General features: G+C 45.6%; 1 long non-coding RNA gene across 1 annotated transcript in view; it reads left to right on the forward strand.

Moving 5' to 3' along the window:
* Window positions 1-12531: 12531 nt before the first annotated feature.
* LOC120991171 overlaps window positions 12532-21858 on the forward strand; it is a 32839-nt gene continuing 23512 nt past the window's right edge. Inside the window, exon 1 of the long non-coding RNA XR_005776511.1 lies at window positions 12532-12589. This is a non-coding gene — a long non-coding RNA (uncharacterized LOC120991171). The remainder of the gene's footprint in view (window positions 12590-21858) is intronic.

Consider the following 21858-nt stretch of genomic DNA (forward strand, 5'->3'; position numbering starts at 1 on the left):
GGTGATCACCCCCCCTGGAAGGCTCCAGGGAGACGCCTGTATGTGTTTTGCGGATCCGATCCATCTATCAGTGGATCCGTAAAAATCATGCGGACGTCTGAATGGAGCTTTACAGGGGTGTGATCAATGACAGGGGGGTAATCAATGACAGGGGGGGTGATGATGGAGTCTATATGGGGTGATCACCACAGTCATTGATCACGCCCCTGTAAGGCTCCATTCAGACGTCCGTATGCGTTTTGCGGATCCGATCCATCTATCAGTGGATCCGTAAAAATCATGCGGACATCTGAATGGAGCTTTACAGGGGGGTGATCAATGACAGGGGGGTAATCAATGACAGGGGGGTGATCAGGGAGTCTATATGGGGTGATCAAGGGGTTAATAAGTGACAGGGGGGGGGTGTAGTGGTGCTTGGTGCAACATATTACTGAGCTACCTGTGTCCTCTGGTGGTCGATACAAACAAAGGGGACCACCAGAGGACCAGGTAGCAGGTATATTAGACGCTGTTATCAAAACAGCGTCTAATATAACTGTTAGGGGTTAAAAAAAAGCACATCTCCAGCCTGCCAGCGAATGATCGCCGCTGGCAGGCTGGAGATCCACTCTCTTACCTTCCGTTCCTGTGTGCGCGCGTTCACAGGAAATCTCGCGTCTCGTGAGAGGACACGCTGGCGCGTCCACCCAGAAGAGCAGGGCCGCCGCAAAGACGCAATCCTGCGTACGGCGGTCCTGAGGAGGTTAATGGAACTCCTCAATAAGCCCCAGTGGAGAGCTGATAAACTAGCATTACTCTCACTGTGGTTGACTTGGGCTATTTATGACATCTAAATGGCTCCCATGTCACACTGAATTTCCCCAATCGTCGGCCAAATGCAACCTCATCTGGAGGCTCTCATATCCCAAGTTTGTCTGTAATGAGGAAACCCCTTTAAGGCACATAAGGTCTGAATAAATCCTCCACTATTCAATGCAACCGGAAAGAGCTGGTGTCACGGCTGAGGATGGGGAAAACCCTCAGCCGTGCGATGAACAGAGATGATGGTCGCTGCTCGACCAGGACGACAGGATTAGGGAGCAGGTCACCTCCTAAATGCATCCCTAACCTGACCCTGACTCCTAGCTACATGAGCCAACCTTGATGGTAGGAGGGCTCATGCTCCGTAACCTAGAAGTCCCTGCTAGCCCTCAAGATGGCCCTCACCTAGGAGCAGGGTAAGACGACCTGTTCCTTCTGGACACGAAGGAAGAGGAGTCTCACTGGCCAAGCTGCTGGGAAAAAGGGGAACACAAACAGTCCTATGGATATGGCAGGTAATGTGAACAAGTTCCACTTACCTGCCACAGCCTTGCTGACTGGATCCCTGTGCAGGCAAGCTGAAGTCCACACAACATTCAATGAACCCAGCAAACACACAACCACACACAGGAACCCAGATCCATAGCTGCACCAATATACAACAGGAAAATATCAACTGAACATCACATAACAAGGTGTATCACAATTTATGACCACAAGGGTGGCCCTTACTGGCAGATGGAAATGTGACCAGGAGAGTTCCTCCAGCTTACAACAAGGCTGGAGTACCCCTCAGACATCATGTCTTAACTGAGGCTTTATAGCCCATGCAGCCACACCCACAATCGGACACACCCAGTGCACACACACACACTAGGAAGGAAGTTAACCCTTCGAACACCAGGGAAGGGAAGACATCAACTTAAAGGGGAAATGCACACAATAACAAAAAAAAACAAGTGCACACATACACTGCGTGCAGAATTATTAGGCAAATGAGTATTTTGACCACATCATCCTCTTTATGCATGTTGTCTTACTCCAAGCTGTATAGGCTCGAAAGCCTACTACCAATTAAGCATATTAGGTGATGTGCATCTCTGTAATGAGAAGGGGTGTGGTCTAATGACATCAACACCCTATATTAGGTGTGCATAATTATTAGGCAACTTCCTTTCCTTTGGCAAAATGGGTCAAAAGAAGGACTTGACAGGCTCAGAAAAGTCAAAAATAGTGAGATATCTTGCAGAGGGATGCAGCACTCTTAAAATTGCAAAGCTTCTGAAGCGTGATCATCGAACAATCAAGCGTTTCATTCAAAATAGTCAACAGGGTCGCAAGAAGCGTGTGGAAAAACCAAGGCGCAAAATAACTGCCCATGAACTGAGAAAAGTCAAGCGTGCAGCTGCCAAGATGCCACTTGCCACCAGTTTGGCCATATTTCAGAGCTGCAACATCACTGGAGTGCCCAAAAGCACAAGGTGTGCAATACTCAGAGACATGGCCAAGGTAAGAAAGGCTGAAAGACGACCACCACTGAACAAGACACACAAGTTGAAACGTCAAGACTGATTTTTCTAAGGTTTTATGGACTGATGAAATGAGAGTGAGTCTTGATGGGCCAGATGGATGGGCCGTGGCTGGATTGGTAAAGGGCAGAGAGCTCCAGTCTGACTCAGACGCCAGCAAGGTGGAGGTGGAGTACTGGTTTGGGCTGGTATCATCAAAGATGAGCTTGTGGGGCCTTTTCGGGTTGAGGATGGAGTCAAGCTCAACTCCCAGTCCTACTGCCAGTTTCTGGAAGACACCTTCTTCAAGCAGTGGTACAGGAAGAAGTCTGCATCCTTCAAGAAAAACATGATTTTCATGCAGGACAATGCTCCATCACACGCGTCCAAGTACTCCACAGCGTGGCTGGCAAGAAAGGGTATAAAAGAAGAAAATCTAATGACATGGCCTCCTTGTTCACCTGATCTGAAACCCATTGAGAACCTGTGGTCCATCATCAAATGTGAGATTTACAAGGAGGGAAAACAGTACACCTCTCTGAACAGTGTCTGGGAGGCTGTGGTTGCTGCTGCACGCAATGTTGATGGTGAACAGATCAAAACACTGACAGAATCCATGGATGGCAGGCTTTTGAGTGTCCTTGCAAAGAAAGGTGGCTATATTGGTCACTGATTTGTTTTTGTTTTGTTTTTGAATGTCAGAAATGTATATTTGTGAATGTTGAGATGTTATATTGGTTTCACTGGTAAAAATAAATAATTGAAATGGGTATATATTTGTTTTTTGTTAAGTTGCCTAATAATTATGCACAGTAATAGTCACCTGCACACACAGATATCCCCCTAAAATAGCTAAAACTAAAAACAAACTAAAAACTACTTCCAAAAATATTCAGCTTTGATATTAATGAGTTTTTTGGGTTCATTGAGAACATGGTTGTTGTTCAATAATAAAATTAATCCTCAAAAATACAACTTGCCTAATAATTCTGCACTCCCTGTACATACTGTTGCCAGCGGCAACCACAGTGAGGAGAAGATGCCAGTGCACACCAAACATTAGACAGAGTGCACACAGACATACATAAGTGCATGCATACAGACACACAAACTCCAAAGGGACCGCACACATACCTGTTGTCCGCGGCAACCGCACTTGAGGCAAACTACATCAAGCCCCAAGCTGCGGTTGAAACAACAACCCAAACCGCGGGCAACTGTATGCGGCTCCCAAGGAGTCACGGCCAGAACCGTGGCCGTGACAGCTGGTGGGGGTGAATACCTTTTTTTTATAGGATCTGTAGTAGTGATGCGCAAAAGTTCCTATATGTACAGCTCATATGTGAAACTATTTACATGAACAGGGTTTGCCAGATGTTCAATGAGGAGTAAAAATAAATCATGGTCTCAAGATACAGTTGATTGCTTCCTGGGAGGCGGCTGTGAGGCTCTTCTCGTCTTGAGTAGAGATGTCGCGAACATAAAATTTTCAGTTCGTGAACGGCAAACGCGACTTTCCGCAAATGTTCGCGAACGGGCGAACCGCCATAGACTTCAATAGGCAGGTGAGTTTTAAAACCCGCAGGGACTCTTTCTGGCCACAATAGTGATGGAAAAGTTGTTTCAAGGGGACTAACACCTGGACTGTGGCATGCCGAAGGGGGATCCATGGCAAAACTCCCATGGAAAATTACGCAGTTGACGCAGAGTCGGGTTTTAATCCATAAAGGGCATAAATCACCTAACATTCCTAAATTGTTTGGAATAACGTGCTTTAAAATATCAGGTATGATGTTGTATCGATCAGGTAGTGTAAGGGTTACGCCCACTTCACAGTGACAGACCAAACTCTGACAGACCAAACTCCCCGTTTAACGCACCGCAAACAGTCCATTTGCACAACCGCAAACACCCCATTTGCACAAGGTCTGATACCAAGCTACTCATGTCCCGTTCCTCGTCCTCACTGATTTAATTGAAGGTCTCTTCCTCCACCCAGCCACGTACAACACCACGGGTACCAGATAGGTGACAACGAGCACCCTGGGATGCCTGCTGTGGTTGGTCTTCCTCCTCCTCAAAACCACATTCCTCCTCTGACTCCTCTTCCTCAGACTCCTCTTCCAGCGTTGCCGCAGGTCCAGCAAGTGATGCTGATAAGGCTGTTTCTGGTAGTGATGGTGACCACAACTCTTCCTCTTCACGCTCATCTACGGCCTGATCCAGCACTCTAGTGCGACTGACTAGGTTTGTCACCTCCTCAAAAGGACGCATAGGCCTACAGGCATTGCGCATGAGCGTCCAGTAACGTGGCAAAAAAATACCCAGCTCCGCAGAGGCTGTCCTAGCACCCCAGTCATACAAATACTCGTTGACGGCTTTTTCTTGTTGAAGCAGGCGGTCGAACATTAGGAGTGTTGAATTCCAACGTGTTGGGCTGTCGCAAATCAAGCGCCTCACTGGCATGTTGTTTCGCCGCTGAATATCGGAAAAGTGCGCCATGGCTGTGTAGGAACGCCTGAAATGGCCACACACCTTCCTGGCCTGCTTGAGGACGTCCTGTAAGCCTGGGTACTTATGGACAAAGCGTTGTACGATCAGATTCAACACATGTGCCATGCACGGCACATGTATCAACTTGCCCAAATTCAATGCCGCCAACAAATTGCTTCCGTTGTCACACACCACTTTGCCGATCTCCAGTTGGTGCGGGGTCAGCCACTGATCCACCTGTGCGTTCAGGGCGGACAGGAGTTCTGGTCCGGTGTGACTCTCTGCTTTCAGGCAAGTCAACCCCAAGACGGCGTGACACTGTCGTATCCGGGATGTGGAATACCCCTGGGGAGCTGGGGGGGTGCAGTTGATGTGGAGCAAGTCGCAGCAGCAGAAGAGGACTCAGCCGAGGAGGTTAGCGAAGAGGATGGAGTAGGAGGTGGCAGCAGGCCTACCTGCAAGTCGTGGCGGTGTCACCAACTCCTCTGCAGAGCCACGCATTCCATGCTTGGCAGCCGTCAGCAGGTTTACCCAATGTGCAGTGTACGTGATATACCTGCCCTGACCGTGCTTTGCAGACCAAGTATCAGTGGTCAGATGGACCCTTGCCCCAACACTGTGTGCCAGACATGCCATGACTTCCTTTTCCACAATAAAGTACAGGTTGGGGATTGCCTTTTGTGAAAAAAAAATTTGGCCGGGTACCTTCCACTGCGGTGTCCCAATAGCTACAAATTTTTTGAAGGCCTCAGACTCCACCAGCTTGTATGGTAAAAGCTGGCGGGCTAAGAGTTCCGACAAGCCAGCTGTCAGACGCCGGGCAAGGGGGTGACTCTGTGACATTGGCTTTTTACGCTCAAACATTTCCTTGACAGACACCTGACTGTGGCCAGATGAGCAGGAACTGCTGAAGGTGAGAGGCGGAGTGGCGGGTGGTTGAGAGGGGGCAAGGAGGACAGCAGTGGTTGACGTGGCTGAAGATGCTGGACCAGGAGGAGGATGGTGGCTTTGAGTTTGTGTGCTGCTTGTACTCATCATGTGTTGATCCCATAGGCGTTTGTGCTGTGAGATCATGTGCCTTCGCAAAGCAGTTGTACCTAGGTGGGTGTTGGACTTCCCACGACTCAGTTTCTTTTGGCACAGGTTGCAAATGGCAACGCTGTTATCAGAGGCAGACACACAAAGAAAATTCCACACTGCTGAGCTTTGCAATGACGGCATTCTGGTGGTGGCAACAGCATGCGTTGATTGGCGTGCTGTCTGGCTGACCCCGGGTGCCGATACATGCTGTCTGACTGTGCCACTAGCTCCTTGCGACGACCTCCCCCTGCTTCCAACTCGTCTCCTCCTCCTCTCTGTCTCCCCATCTGAACTTTCCCCCTGTTCTTCTTCTCTTCGAGCGGGCACCCACGTGACATCCACGGACACATCGTTATCATCAACCGCTTCACTTGTATCTGACAACTCAGTAAAGGAAGCAGCAGCGGGTACAACATCATCATCATCATCATCATCATCACACCGTACGTCCATGTGTGTAATACTGCCTGACTGAGACATATCCCTGTTATCTACATCCTGTGGCAATAATGGTTGCGCATCACTCATTTCTTCCAACTGATGTGTAAATAACTCCTCTGACAGATCAAGTGAAGCGGCTGTGGTGCTAGTGTTGGTGGTGGCGGCAGGCGGGCGAGTGGTAACTTGAGAGTTGCCCGAAGCTGAGCTGGAGGAGGATGGTGCGTCAAGGTTCCGAGCGGAAGCTGTAGAAGATTGGGTGTCCTGTGTTAGCCAGTCAACTATGTCCTCAGAACTTTTCAAGTTCAGGGTATGTGGCCTCTGAACACTAGGCATTATTCTAGGGCCAAAGGAAATCACAGCACCACGACCACGACGGCCCCTGCGGGGTGGCCTGCCTCTGCCTGTCATTTTCTTTTTGATTAGTGGTACTATGCGTGCTAGGTACTGTGCCACCCGATATGAGTGGTGGGCAGTGGGCACAGTACAGTCTGTGGGCCTGACACACACGCTGGCAGGCAACTGCAATTATATTACAGAGAAAAAATTGTTTTACTGTTTTAAATGCAAGCTACTGTGCCACCAGATCTGAGTGGTGGGCACTGGCAGTGGGCACAGTACACTCTGTGGGCCTGACACACACGCTGGCAGGCAACTGCAATTATATTACAGAGAAAAAATTGTTTTACTGTTTTAAATGCAAGCTACTGTGCCACCAGATATGAGTGGTGGGCACTGGCAGTGGGCACAGTACACTCTGTGGGCCTGACACACATGCTGGCAGGCAACTGCAATTATATTACAGAGAAAAAATTGTTTTACTGTTTTAAATGCAAGCTACTGTGCCACCAGATATGAGTGGTGGGCATTGGCAGTGGGCACAGTACACTCTGTGGGCCCGACACACATTGGCAGTAGTGGGCACAGTACACTCTGTGGGCCTGACACACGCTGGCAGGCAACTGCAATTATATTACAGAGAAAAAAAAAAGCAGACTGATGTACTAGCCCTAAAAAGGGCTTTTTGGGGTGCTGTAAGGACGCTGTCCTTACAGCAGATCAGATGAGTCTTTGAGGACTGGAGTGGACACAGAACACTAGCCTAGCTAACGATTTCCCTATTAAATCAGCAGCAGCAGCACTGTCCCTCCTCTCACTAACACTGCAGCTTCTGAATGAATCTAAGATGGATGCTGTCCTTGCTTTTTAAAAGGAGGTGGGAGGGAGGGTCTGCTGCTGATTGGCTGGAAAGTGTCTGCTGACTGTGAGGTACAGGGTCAAAGTTTGCTCAATGATGACGTATAGGGGGCGAACCAAACATCGCATATGTTCGCCCGCCGCGGCGAGCGCGAACAAGCGATGTTCGCCGGCGAATAGTTCGGGACATCTCTATTCACCAGGAGGTAAGTTATTTCTTGAGCCTACGACTAAGAACGGTATAGTTCGAAACGCGTCAATGTGCGGGGGTGTGAGATGGTGTCTAACATGATGTAATTTGTAATAAAGACAAAGCAACAGAATCTTCAATAGTGCTGGAACTTTTTTCTGCTGTTTATATTTGCGGAACTTATCTAGGATACTTACCAGGATAAAGGATACACAGTGAGCTGGATATTTTATTTATTAACTTTATGTGTCAAATTGAACAGTTGAATAAGAATTGTAGACCTGGTCACAAATACAGAAGGTCCACTGGTCCATATCTCACATAATCTCTGCATTGTAACCTCCTCTGTGTCTGGGACAAGTATCCAAACTCTCTGGCCAGTCATTTTAGAATCCTCCTATGTGTTTACAAAGATCTGAACTAAGTAGCAGAAGACTACTTGTCTGCAAGGAAATCTTTTGTTCATCTGGAGAAGTTCCTCCTCACCATGGATACTTCAGGCTCAGGTTGGGGTGCCTATGTCAAGACTCATTGGGTACAAAAGAAGTGGCAATCATCAGATCTCCTGTCATCAAACATGAAGGAACTCAGGGCAATCACATCGGCCTTACTCATATTTCAGCCCTAAATTCAGACAGATTCTATTTCAGATGGACAACATGGTGGATCTTCTTCCCCATAAACAAGGTGGAAACACATGCCTTTCCCTTTCAGAAGAATGGAGACAGATTCTGTGTAGGGCGGAGGTCAACTTGAGAAGCATTTCTACAGTTCATATCAGAGGCAATCTCAATGGCAAATCCAATCTTCTCATCTGCAAGACAATCCACTCAGCAGGGTAAGGGTTGAATACTCATCTTCTTCTCCAAATTATTCAGAAACTGAGAGCTCTTAGAAGAAGTCTTAAGGCTGATTATCCTGAGGTGCTGGACGGTCTATCAATTACCTGTTGGATAATATTTGACTACATTTTTTTCTCCTATCCCTCTCGTTCCCAAGTCCTGAAGAAGACCGGGGACAAGCAGAAGCCACTTTAACCCTACCTAGCCCTGCAGGGCTTGGTTTCCATGAGCATGACATTTTTTAAAGGGAACCTTCTAGAAGCTTCCATAGAGGAAACAAAGGAGCCTGTAGGTGACAGAGGGGTCTAGAAGGGAACAGAGGAGTCTGCAGGAGCAGAGAGGAGTCTGAATGGTATAGAGGGATCTGGAGAGGAAGAGCAGATCCTGGAGGGAAGCTGAGGACGCGGAACGTGTAGAAGCCATGCCGCAATCCACACAAGAAGCAGTGTTTGGCAGCAGGGAGAAGGAGTGGAGGAGGAGCCTTCTAGGATCTAATCTGCTTGTGGATCGTAGAGGAGCAGCGCCGTCCGTTCTTCTTGCTTTTTATGTCTGGTGTGAACTGAACCCACTTCACTAGGGACCTGGAGCGATCACAGGAGGAGATACAACTTAACACTAATTCTATCTTTTTTAACATCTCAGTATACAGTCGTGGCCAAAAGTTTTGAGAATTACATAAATATTGGAAATTGGAAAAGTTGCTGCTTAAGTTTTTATAATAGCAATTTGCATATACTCCAGAATGTTATGAAGAGTGATCAGATGAATTGCATAGTCCTTCTTTGCCATGAAAAGTTACTTAATCCCCAAAAAAACTTTCCACTGCATTTCATTGTTGTCATTAAAGGACCTGCTGAGATCATTTCAGTAATCGTCTTGTTAACTCAGGTGAGAATGTTGACGAGCACAAGGCTGGAGATCATTATGTCAGGCTGATTGGGTTAAAATGGCAGACTTGACATGTTAAAAGGAGGGTGATGCTTGAAATCATTGTTCTTCCATTGTTAACCATGGTGACCTGCAAAGAAACGCGTGCAGCCATCATTGCATAAAAATGGCTTCACAGGCAAGGATATTGTGGCTACTAAGATTGCACCTCAATCAACAATTTATAGGATCATCAAGAACTTCAAGGAAAGAGGTTCAATTCTTGTTAAGAAGGCTTCAGGGCGTCCAAGAAAGTCCAGCAAGCGCCAGGATCGTCTCCTAAAGAGGATTCAGCTGTGGGATCGGAGTGCCACCAGTGCAGAGCTTGCTCAGGAATGGCAGCAGGCAGGTGTGAGCGCATCTGCACGCACAGTGAGGCGAAGACTTTTGGAAGATGGCCTGGTGTCAAGAAGGGCAGCAAAGAAGCCACTTCTCTCCAAAAAAAAACATCAGGGACAGAAAGTATGGTGAATGGACTGCTGAGAACTGGGGCAAAGTCATATTCTCCGATGAAGTCTCTTTCCGATTGTTTGGGGCATCTGGAAAAAGGCTTGTCCGGAGAAGAAAAGGTGAGCGCTACCATCAGTCCTGTGTCATGCCAACAGTAAAGCATCCTGAGACCATTCATGTGTGGGGTTGCTTCTCATCCAAGGGAGTGGGCTCACTCACAATTTTGCCCAAAAACACAGCCATGAATAAAGAATGGTACCAAAACACCCTCCAACAGCAACTTCTTCCAACAATCCAACAACAGTTTGGTGAAGAACAATGCATTTTCCAGCACGATGGAGCACCGTGCCATAAGGCGAAAGTGATAACTAAGTGGCTCGGGGACCAAAACGTTGACATTTTGGGTCCATGGCCTGGAAACTCCCCAGATCTTAATCCCATTAAGAACTTGTGGTCAATCCTCAAGAAGCGGGTGGACAAACAAAAACCCACTAATTCTGACAAACTCCAAGAAGTGATTATGAAAGAATGGGTTAGTATCAGTCAGGAATTGGCCCAGAAGTTGATTGAGAGCATGCCCAGTCGAATTGCAGAGGTCCTGAAAAAGAAGGGCCAACACTGCAAATACTGACTCTTTGCATAAATGTTGTCGATAAAAGCCTTTGAAACGTATGAAGTGCGTGTAATTATATTTCACTACATCACAGAAACAACTGAAACAAAGATCTAAAAGCAGTTTAGCAGCAAACTTTGTGAAAACTAATATTTGTGTCATTCTCAAAACTTTTGGCCACGACTGTAGATAAGACAGGACCCACCATTTACAATAGGTGTCACAGCTTACCTCCTCCCCCTCCCTGCACAATGACCTCTGCTCAGGTCACAAAGCATGCCCACAATCCTCTCCTGTCTACTGTGCCCATAGTCCGTGTCGCTGCTATAAATCCTATCTCTAAATACTGCTCTCAGCATCAGAAAGATGGCCGCCCCTGCAATCATGTGCAGAAAACAGAGGAGAACTACAACTCCCAACATGTCCATGTTGTTATTTTAGGATATCAGGTGACAGATCTACAACTCCCAGCATTTCCTTGGCTGTATAGAGAAAAACTCATCAATCCTACAGTTCCTTCTCCATAGTAAGCTCCGCCCCTCATGTCACATGACTAACATCACTTCTTCCCCACCTCTTCTCCTCTCCACTGCTGACCCCGCCCCTACACTGATCACATGACAGTGACGTCACCGCAGGTCCTTCAGCTCTGGCAGTGCAGCAGATACTGGGCAGGTCCTGGTCGGTAGTCAGGGCTCTTGTTCTCTCTGGTATCAGCCATTCCTCCAGCCTGCAGGTAAGATGAGCTGTGAGGAGACAGTGTGGTGGAGAGCTCAGACATGTCACCTCTGGAGATTCTCCTGCTCCATGTGAATGAGGTTTTCACCGTCAGGAGCTTAGACACACACGGAGCTCATAGTCTCCTGCCTCCATACACTGCACTGCCAGGAGCTTAGGCTACTTTCACATTAGCGTTAGCAGGGTCCGGCAGGGAACAGCTTGCCCGATCCGTACTGTGCCCATGTGTGCAGCCAGAAGTCCGCTCCGACCCCTTTACCTATAATGGGGACGGGCTGGAGTTGCGGCCGCAGCACGGCAAACATGCTGAGAGGTGGCCGGACAAAAACTGAAGTATGCTGCCGGAAAAGCCTGCCGTACCCTGCTAACACTAATGTGAAAGTAGCCTTAGATACACACAGCTCAAGGTCTCCTGCCTCCACACACTGCAGTGCCAGAATCTCAGATACACACAGAGCTGATTCCTTCTCTTCTTTATTTTTGGAGGTGTCATGAAGAAAACCAGCAATACGAGCCTTCTCCTAAATGAGCCACCAAGGATGGACAGGAAGGAGATCAGCAGAAGAATATTAGACCTCACCTTGGAGATCATCTCCCTGCTGAGCGGAGAGGTAAACTTTTCTAGATTTCTCTCCTCTTTATTGTATTCTGTAACAAGTCAGACATCGGGAAGGAGAATCCATCATAGGAAGTGATAGGAAGAGTCCAGGGTCCTGGAGAACGGCCTCCAGACCTTCCAAGTGACGGAGAACCTGAAGATCAGCCCCCAGTATGGTGAGTGATGTATCATGTGACCAGTGACCAATAGTCATGTTGTAGGAGCCATGAGAAGGTAAGTAGGCACGTTGTACCAGGAGGAGAGGGCCGGAGGTGAGCACATGGCCCCTGAAGGGTTTATTACCTAAGTGTCTCTCTCCATCCACAGGAGTACACAATAGTGAAGAAGACATCGGGGGACTGTGTGACTCCCATCATCCATCTCCAGGAGTCAGGAGGGCAGAGCAGGACCCCTCACCCCATCACAGAGCCTCCCCCTCACCCCCTGATACATGAGCAGAAGATCCTAGAACTCACCCACAAGATGATGGAGCTGCTGACTGGAGAGGTGACACTGCTGGGAATGCTGGGAAATTCTCCAGTAACAGCACTGGAGGGGTCTGGGTGATGACGGTGTCATTGTGTTGTCAGGTTCCTATAAGGTGTCAGGATGTCACTGTCTATTTCTCCATGGAGGAGTGGGAGTATATAGAAGGACACCAGGATCTGTACAAGGAGGCCATGATGGAGGAGCACCAGCCTCTTATATCACAAGGTAAGACCTGTCATGTGCAGTGTATACACGTGTGTGCAGTGACATGTAATGGAGGAGCACCAGCCTCTTATATCACAAGGTAAGAGCCGTCATGTGCAGTGTATACACGTGTGTGCAGTGACATGTAATGGAGGAGCACCAGCCTCTTATATCACAAGGTAAGAGCCGTCATGTGCAGTGTATACACGTGTGTGCAGTGACATGTAATGGAGGAGCACCAGCCTCTTATATCACAAGGTAAGAGCCGTCATGTGCAGTGTATACATGTGTGTGCAGTGACATGTAATGGAGGAGCACCAGCCTCTTATATCACAAGGTAAGACCCATCATGTGCAGTGTATACATGTGTGTGCAGTGACATGTAATGGAGGAGCACCAGCAAGGTAAGACCCGTCATGTGCATACCCAGATGCGCCATTGTTACACAAAAGCCAACCAATAGGAGTATAGAAATAGAAGTGTCGCCGTGCAGCAGATTTAGGCTCCAGCCATTGTTCAACCAATGGTAGCCATGTCTCCAGACCCTGAGGAGCAAAGCAGCTCCAACCATGATGCTCCTTATTGTAGTAAAATTTTGTCCAGTTATTCTTGAAGGGCAAAATGTGTTGGCAGAGGGCAGGGCTCGTTTCCAGACATCGTCCGGCTTTTAACATTTTTGAGTTTTATCAAGTCATGATTTACTGTATGTAATAAAAGTCAGGACCGATTGTAAACCGTAATCCTGGACTTTGTCAGGAAGTTATAGAAGCTTTATAAGGCTATCCAAAGAATAGGCAGCACTCCAAGTGGATTGCTGCCTATTCTTTGAATATACTATATTTGAGGAAAGGTTGTCCACCTCTCCCGAGGAGTTTGCACCCTAACTACTTTTTGCACTGTGCTGCTGTTATTCTTTGGTTTTTATTAGCTTTATAAGGCTGGGATCACAAGTGCAGTTTTTGTGCAGTTTGTTTTTAGCCAAAGCCAGGAGAGGATTCAAAGTGAATGGCTTCTTCCAGCCTAAAGGGGTTGTCTTGTGTTGCGGTTGCTAAGGTGAGATGAGACACAGTCTAGACCACCAGCCAGCCGGTATACAATAGAGAGCACTGGCACATGGGAGCTACGGAAACAGGATAGCACAGCAAGCTACACAGTTTCCCTAACTCAGAAATAACATAGTTTACTGTGCTATTCAGTTTCCATAACTTTCATGCGCTGAAATGGGAGCTACTAAAACAGTGGGCGCGCTGGAGCACTCTGCTGTTTCCCGGCCGGCTGGTGAGATAAGACAACCCCTTTAATAGGAATGTTATAAATTTGTCGACTCTGTAATTTAGATTTAAAAAAAATAAAATAAATTAATTTTGTATCTTTAGCAGAAAATTCCTATAAGAATTCTGAGGGAAACTTCATATTGTCGCTAAATTATAAAGCAGAAGATGAAGACATCATGCAGTGCTCTTCAGGAGAAAATCTTAATGTACATCCAGGACTTCACAGTACAGACCTATCATATAATCCCCCTGTTCATGAGGAATCATCTGACCAATCACAGTTTGCTACCACAAGTGCTGGTCAGAAAGGGTGTGAAAGGTTTCAAGAGATCACAAAAAGATCAAATCTTTCTACAGACAAAAGAATTCGCACACGGGAGAAGCTGTATTCATGCCCAAAATGTGGGAAATATTTTGCCTATAAATCGGCGCTTGTTCAACACGAGAGAAGTCACATAAGAGAGAAGCCATATTCATGTTCAGAGCATGGTAAACGTTTTAGTGAGATCTCAACTCTTAATAGATATAAGAGAATTTATACAGGAGAGAAACCATATTCATGTTCAGAATGTGGGAAATTTTTTAGTGAGATCTCAGCTCTTAATAGACATAAGAGAATTCATACAGGAGAGAAACCGTATTCATGTTCAGAATGTGGAAAATGTTTTACACGGAAAGAAATTCTTGATCGACATGAGAGAATTCACACAGGAGAGAAGCCGTATTCATGTTCAGAATGTGGGAAATGTTTTACACAGACTTCAAGTCTTAGTGCACATCAGAGAAGTCACAGAGGAGAGAAGCCGTATTCATGTTCAGAATGTGGAAAATGTTTTACAGAAAAATTCAATCTGTTTGCACATAAGAGAAGTCACGGAGAGAAACCATATTCATGTTCAGAATGTGGGAAACGTTTTACACTTAGACAAACTCTTGTTAAACATGCGCTACGTCACACAGTAGAGAAGCCGAATTCATGTTCAGAATGTGGGAAATATTTTACAGATAAATCAGAGCTAGTTAGACATGAGAGAAGTCACACAGGAGAGAAGCCAAATTCATGTTTAGAATGTGGGAAATGTTTTGTAAAAAAAAGCTATCTTATTAGACATGTGAAAATTCATACAAGGAAGAAGCAGTATTCATGTTCAGAATGTGAGCAATGTTTTACGCAAAAATCAGATCTTGATAGTCATGAGAGAAGTCACAGAAGAGTAAGGATACGATCACAATTCCAGAATTTAGACTTTGATTTCGATTCCAATTAACACCTTAACTACCCTGGACGATAATGCTCGTCCTAACTTGCAGGTACTTCAGACACTAGGACGAGCATTCTCGTCCTTGGGTTAACGCACTGCCCCACATGCCCTAGCGATCAGCAGCAGGGGCCCTGCTGTATCTGCCAGCATCGGTGAAAACAGCGATACCGGCGGATTAACCCCCTTAATGCCGCGGTCGCGCTGGCCGCGACATACGGGGGGTTTGCGGCAGCTTGTACATCCCCTTCAGGTCCCCGTGCTGCGGTGACGGGGACCCGACGGTTGCTATAGCAGCCCCGATGCCTTGAACAGGTATCAGGACTGCCAGCTACGGAAGCCCAAGAGATCCAGCCCCAGGGCTGGGTCTCCTAGGCAACTGTAAGCATCTTAAAGTGTAAGACACTGACAGTTCAATATAGCACAATACAGATGTATTGTGCTGTATTGAAACAGGGATCAGACCCTGAAATGTTGAAGTCTCATAGTGGGACAAAAAATAAAGTGAAAAAAGAAGTAAAAAAAAATAAAGTTTAAAAAAAATTGAAAGTTTAAAGTAAAAAAAATAGCGCCCTTTTCCCAAAATAAAGTAAAAAAATCTAGGGAAAAAAGAAAAGTAGAAATATTAGGTATCGCCGCATCTGTATCGACCGGTTTTATAAAAATATCACATGACTTAACCCCTCAGGTGGACACCGTAAAAAAATAAAATAAAAACTGTGCTAAAAAAATTATTTTTTTGTCACATTACATCACTAAAAGTGTAATAGCTTCTCTAAACTTTTGAATACACATGTCCAGTTGTTCAATGTTTCAGTACTTTTGCACAACTTGCTGTTCTCTAACAACTGCAAAATTCAGAACAGGTGTTTGATCCTTGAATTACCCAATACATTTCCTGGTTCAATTAGAACCAGGAAATCATGACATCATGAGACCAAGACGAGACCACCTAACAGTTAGTCATGAGACCACCTAACAATTGATCAACACTACCTCGCCATTGCAAGGCTTTACCCAGAATGTTCTTAGTCGGAAGTGGCCACTGAGCTTAGAGTGTTACAGAGTGTAATCAGCAAGTTGCAACAAAGATACAGAGAGACTGGAAGAGTCACAGAAAGGCCTAGAAGTGGACATCCCTTGACCACATCCCACACTTATGACCACTTAATTGTGAACAATGCCCTGTGGAACCGAATGATGAATGCCACACAATTCCAGGCAGATTTAAGGTAGGTGAGAGGCACTCAAGTGTCACATCAGACCATTCAAAACCATTTACATCAGCGTGGTCTGCATACTAGACGACCTGCAAGGGTACCTGACCACACCACCATGCATAGGTGTAATCGTCTTGCATAGGCGAGGGACCAGTGGGCCTCAATGCTGTTCACTGATGAAAGTAGATTCATGCTGAGCAGAAATGATGGCCTCCAATGATGTTGGAGACATCAAAAAGAGAGCTATGCATCAGCCACAGTTGTCACCAGACAAGCCTTTGATGTTGGTGTTACAGTGTGGGCAGGTGTGTCTAGTCAATACAGAACTGCCCTACACTTTGTGAATGGTATAGTGACAAGTCCAAACTACTTAATTAACCACCTCAGCCCCCAGTGCTTAAACACCCTGAAAGACCAGGCCACTTTTTACACTTCTGACCTACACTACTTTATTGCTCGGTCATGCAACTTACCACCCAAATGAATTTTACCTCCTTTTCTTCTCACTAATAGAGCTTTCATTTGGTGGTATTTCATTGCTGCTGACATTTTTACTTTTTTTGTTATTAATCGAAATTTAACGATTTTTTTGCAAAAAAATGACATTTTTCACTTTCAGTTGTAAAATTTTGCAAAAAAAAACGAGATCCATATATAAATTTTGCTCTAAATTTATTGTTCTACATGTCTTTGATAAAAAAAAATGTTTGGGTAAAAAAAAAATTGTTTGGGTAAAAGTTATAGCGTTTACAAACTATGGTACAAAAATGTGAATTTCCGCTTTTTGAAGCAGCTCTGACTTTCTGAGCACCTGTCATGTTTCCTGAGGTTCTACAATGGCCAGACAGTACAAACACCCCACAAATGACCCCATTTCAGAAAGTACACACCCTAAGGTATTCGCTGATGGGCATAGTGAGTTCATAGAACTTTTTATTTTTTGTCACAAGTTAGCGGAAAATGATGATTTTTTTTTTTTTCTTACAAAGTCTCATATTCCACTAACTTGTGACAAAAAATAAAAAGTTCTATGAACTCACTATGCCCATCACGAAATACCTTGGGGTCTCTTCTTTCCAAAATGGGGTCACTTGTGGGGTAGTTATACTGCCCTGGCATTCTAGGGGCCCAAATGTGTGGTAAGGAGTTTGAAATCAAATTCTGTAAAAACTGACCAGTGAAATCCGAAAGGTGCTCTTTGTAATATGGGCCCCTTTGCCCACCTAGGCTGCAAAAAATTGTCACACATCTGGTATCTCCGTACTCAGGAGAAGTTGGGGAATGTGTTTTGGGGTGTCATTTTACATATACCCATGCTGGGTGAGAGAAATATCTTGGCAAAAGACAACTTTTCCCATTTTTTTTATACAAAGTTGGCATTTGACCAAGATATTTATCTCACCCAGCATGGGTATATGTAAAAAGACACCCCAAAACACATTCCTCAACTTCTCCTGAATACAGAGATACCAGATGTGTGACACTTTTTTGCAGCCTAGGTGGGCAAAGGGGCCATATTCCAAAGAGCACCTTTCGGATTTCACTGGTCATTTTTTACAGAATTTGATTTCAAACTCCTTACCACACATTTGGGCCCCTAGAATGCCAGGGCAGTATAACTACCCCACAAGTGACCCCATTTTGGAAAGAAGAGACCCCAAGGTATTCGCTGATGGGCATAGTGAGTTCATGGAAGTTTTTATTTTTTGTCACAAGTTAGTGGAATATGAGACTTTGTATGAAAAAAAAAAAAAATCATAATTTTCCACTAACTTGTGACAAAAAATAAAAAATTCTAGGAACTCGCCATGCCCCTCATGGAATACCTTGGGGTGTCTTCTTTCCAAAATGGGGTCACTTGTGGGGTAGTTATACTGCCCTGGCATTCTAGGGGCCCAAATGTGTGGTAAGGAGTTTGAAATCAAATTCTGTAAAAAATGACCTGTGAAATCCGAAAGGTGCTCTTTGGAATATGGGCCTCTTTGCCCACCTAGGCTGCAAAAAAGTGTCACACATCTGGTATCTCCGTACTCAGGAGAAGTTGAGGAATGTGTTTTGGGGTGTCTTTTTACATATACCCATGCTGGGTGAGATAAATATCTTGGTCAAATGCCAACTTTGTATAAAAAAATGGGAAAAGTTGTCTTTTGCCAAGATATTTCTCTCACCCAGCATGGGTATATGTAAAATGACACCCCAAAACACATTCCCCAACTTCTCCTGAGTACGGAGATACCAGATGTGTGACACTTTTTTGCAGCCTAGGTGGGCAAAGGGGCCCATATTCCAAAGAGCACCTTTTGGATTTCACTGGTCAGTTTTTACAGAATTTGATTTCAAACTCCTTACCACACATTTGGGCCCCTAGAATGCCAGGGCAGTATAACTACCCCACAAGTGACCCCATTTTGGAAAGAAGACACCCCAAGGTATTCGCTGATGGGCATAGTGAGTTCATGTAAGTTTTTTTATTTTTTGTCACAAGTTAGTGGAATATGAGACTTTGTATGAAAAAAAAACAAAAAAAAAAACATAATTTTCCACTAACTTGTGACAAAAAATAAAAAATTCTAGGAACTCGCCATGCCCCTCATGGAATACCTTGGGGTGTCTTCTTTCCAAAATGGGGTCACTTGTGGGGTAGTTATACTGTTCTGGCATTCTAGGGGCCCAAATGTGTGGTAAGGAGTTTGAAATCAAATTCTGTAAAAACTGACCAGTGAAAGGTGCTCTTTGTAATATGGGCCCCTTTGCCCACCTAGGCTGCAAAAAAGTGTCACACATCTGGTATCTCCGTACTCAGGAGAAGTTGGGGAATGTGTTTTGGGGTGTCATTTTACATATACCCATGCTGGGTGAGAGAAATATCTTGGCAAAAGACAACTTTTCCCATTTTTTTTATACAAAGTTGGCATTTGACCAAGATATTTATCTCACCCAGCATGGGTATATGCAAAATGACACCCCAAAACACATTCTCCAACTTCTCCTGAATACGGAGATACCACATGTGTGACACTTTTTTTCAGCCTAGGTGGGCAAAGGGGCCCAAATTCCTTTTAGGAGGGCATTTTTAGACATTTGGATACCAGACTTCTTCTCACGCTTTGGGGCCCCTAAAATGCCAGGGCAGTATAAATACCCCACATGTGACCCCATTTTGGAAAGAAGACACCCCAAGGTATTCAATGAGGGGCATGGCGAGTTCATAGAAAAAAAAAAATTTTGGCACAAGTTAGCGGAAATTGATTTTTTTGATTTTTTTTCTCACAAAGTCTCCCTTTCCGCTAACTTGGGACAAAAATTTCAATCTTTCATGGACTCAATATGCCCCTCAGCGAATACCTTGGGGTGTCTTCTTTCCAAAATGGTGTTATTTGTGGGGTGTTTGTACTGCCCTGGCATTTGAGGGTCTCCGCAATCATTACATGTATGGTCAGCATTAGGAGTTTCTGCTATTCTCCTTATATTGAGCATACGGGTAATGAGATTTTTTTTTTCCGTTCAGCCTCTGGGCTGAAAGAAAAAAATGAACGGCACAGATTTCTTCATTCGCATCGATCAATGTGGATGAAAAAATCTCTGCCAAAAAAAGAAAAAGGAGGGGAAAGGCGTCTGCCAGGACATAGGAGCTCCGCCCAACATCCATACCCACTTAGCTCGTATGCCCTGGCAAACCAGATTTCTCCATTCACATCAATCGATGTGGATGAATAAATCCTTGCCGGGATTTTTTTTTTTTTATATATACAAAGTGTTTGCCAAAGCATAGGAACACCGCCACCTCCTCAGCTCATATGCCTCGGCAAACGTATCTTTTACTGCAGAGGAGAAATCTCGTCTTGCAGCGCCGCATACACCGACTTGCGTGTAATCTGACAGCAGCGCAATGCTTCTGTCTGAATGCACATCAGTGCTGCAGCTAGTCGATCGGTTGGTCCACCTGGAAGGTAAAAAAAAAAAAGAAAAAACCAGGCCGCAACACAATAATTTTATTAACTTTGGAAGAGAACATATTAACTTTAACTTTTTGAACTAAACATTAACCTTTTTGCTTACTGGTGTTTTTTTTTCTTTTTTTTTTTTACCTTTATAGAACAAACCTCTCCTTCCCCATGGGACAATGTGCAAAGCGCAAATCGCCCAAAGATGTGGCGAAGTACGTTATGCACTTTATCCCAGGTGAAAGGAGAGGTTTGCAGCAGCTGTGAGAGAAAGGGCCCTAATAGCCCTGTGTGCCTGTCCTGGTGAGATGTGATCCCCATGCTAGGTGTACCTGTGTGTGGTACTTCCGGAAACACTCTCCTAAGCATAGGGCAGGGTGGTCCGGACAGTCAGGACAGAAATAGCGGGTTTCACGCCTTATTCCACTCCTGCTACAGACACGACATTTTTTTCGGGGTGGCGGTTGGGTTGAGGTACCAGCAACGACACTGGGGAAATGTCGCTCGTGTAGACGGCTAACTACACTGGTGGATGGGGCCACGGAACCTCCTGGATAAAGGAGGTTCTAGATGATCTCTTCCTGGAATTTGAGGAAGGATCGAGTTCTCCCAGCCTTACTGTAGAGAACAAAACTATTATACAGCGCCAATTGAATTAAATATACAGACACCTTCTTATACCAGCGTCTGGTTCTGCGGGAAACTAAATAGGGAGCCAACATCTGGTCATTGAAGTCCACCCCTCCCATGAGCGCATTATAGTCGTGGACTGAGAGGGGCTTTTCAATGACACGGGTTGCCCTTTCAATTTGGATTGTCGTGTCTGCGTGAATGGAGGAGAGCATGTAAACATCACGCTTGTCTCTCCATTTCACCGCGAGCAGTTCTTCGTTACACAAGGCAGCCCTCTCCCCCCTTGCAAGACGGGTGGTTACAAGCCGTTGGGGGAAGCCCACGCGACTAGTTCGCGCGGTGCCACAGGCGCAAATCCGTTCTATAAACAAATGCCTAAAGAGGGCCACACTTGTGTAAAAATTGTCCACATAAAGATGGTACCCCTTGCCGAATAAGGGTGACACCAAGTCCCAGACTGTCTTCCCACTGCTCCCCAGGTAGTCAGGGCAACCGACCGGCTCCAGGGTCTGATCTTTTCCCTCATAGATCCGAAATTTGTGGGTATAGCCTGTGGCCCTTTCACAGAGCTTATACAATTTGACCCCATACCGGGCACGCTTGCTTGGGATGTATTGTTTGAAGCCAAGGCGCCCGGTAAAATGTATTAGGGACTCGTCTACGCAGATGTTTTGCTCAGGGGTATACAAATCTGCAAATTTCTGGTTGAAATGGTCTATGAGGGGCCGAATTTTGTGGAGCCGGTCAAAAGCTGGGTGGCCTCTGGGACGGAAGGTGGTGTTGTCGCTAAAGTGCAGGAAACGGAGGATGGCCTCAAATCGTGCCCTGGACATAGCAGCAGAGAACATGGGCATGTGATGAATCGGGTTCGTGGACCAATATGACCGCAATTCATGCTTTTTGGTTAGACCCATGTTGAGGAGAAGGCCCAGAAAAATTTTAAGTTCGGAAACTTGGACT

The sequence above is a fragment of the Bufo bufo genome, chromosome 2, assembly GCF_905171765.1.
Source record: "Bufo bufo chromosome 2, aBufBuf1.1, whole genome shotgun sequence".
Lineage (NCBI taxonomy): Eukaryota > Metazoa > Chordata > Amphibia > Anura > Bufonidae > Bufo > Bufo bufo.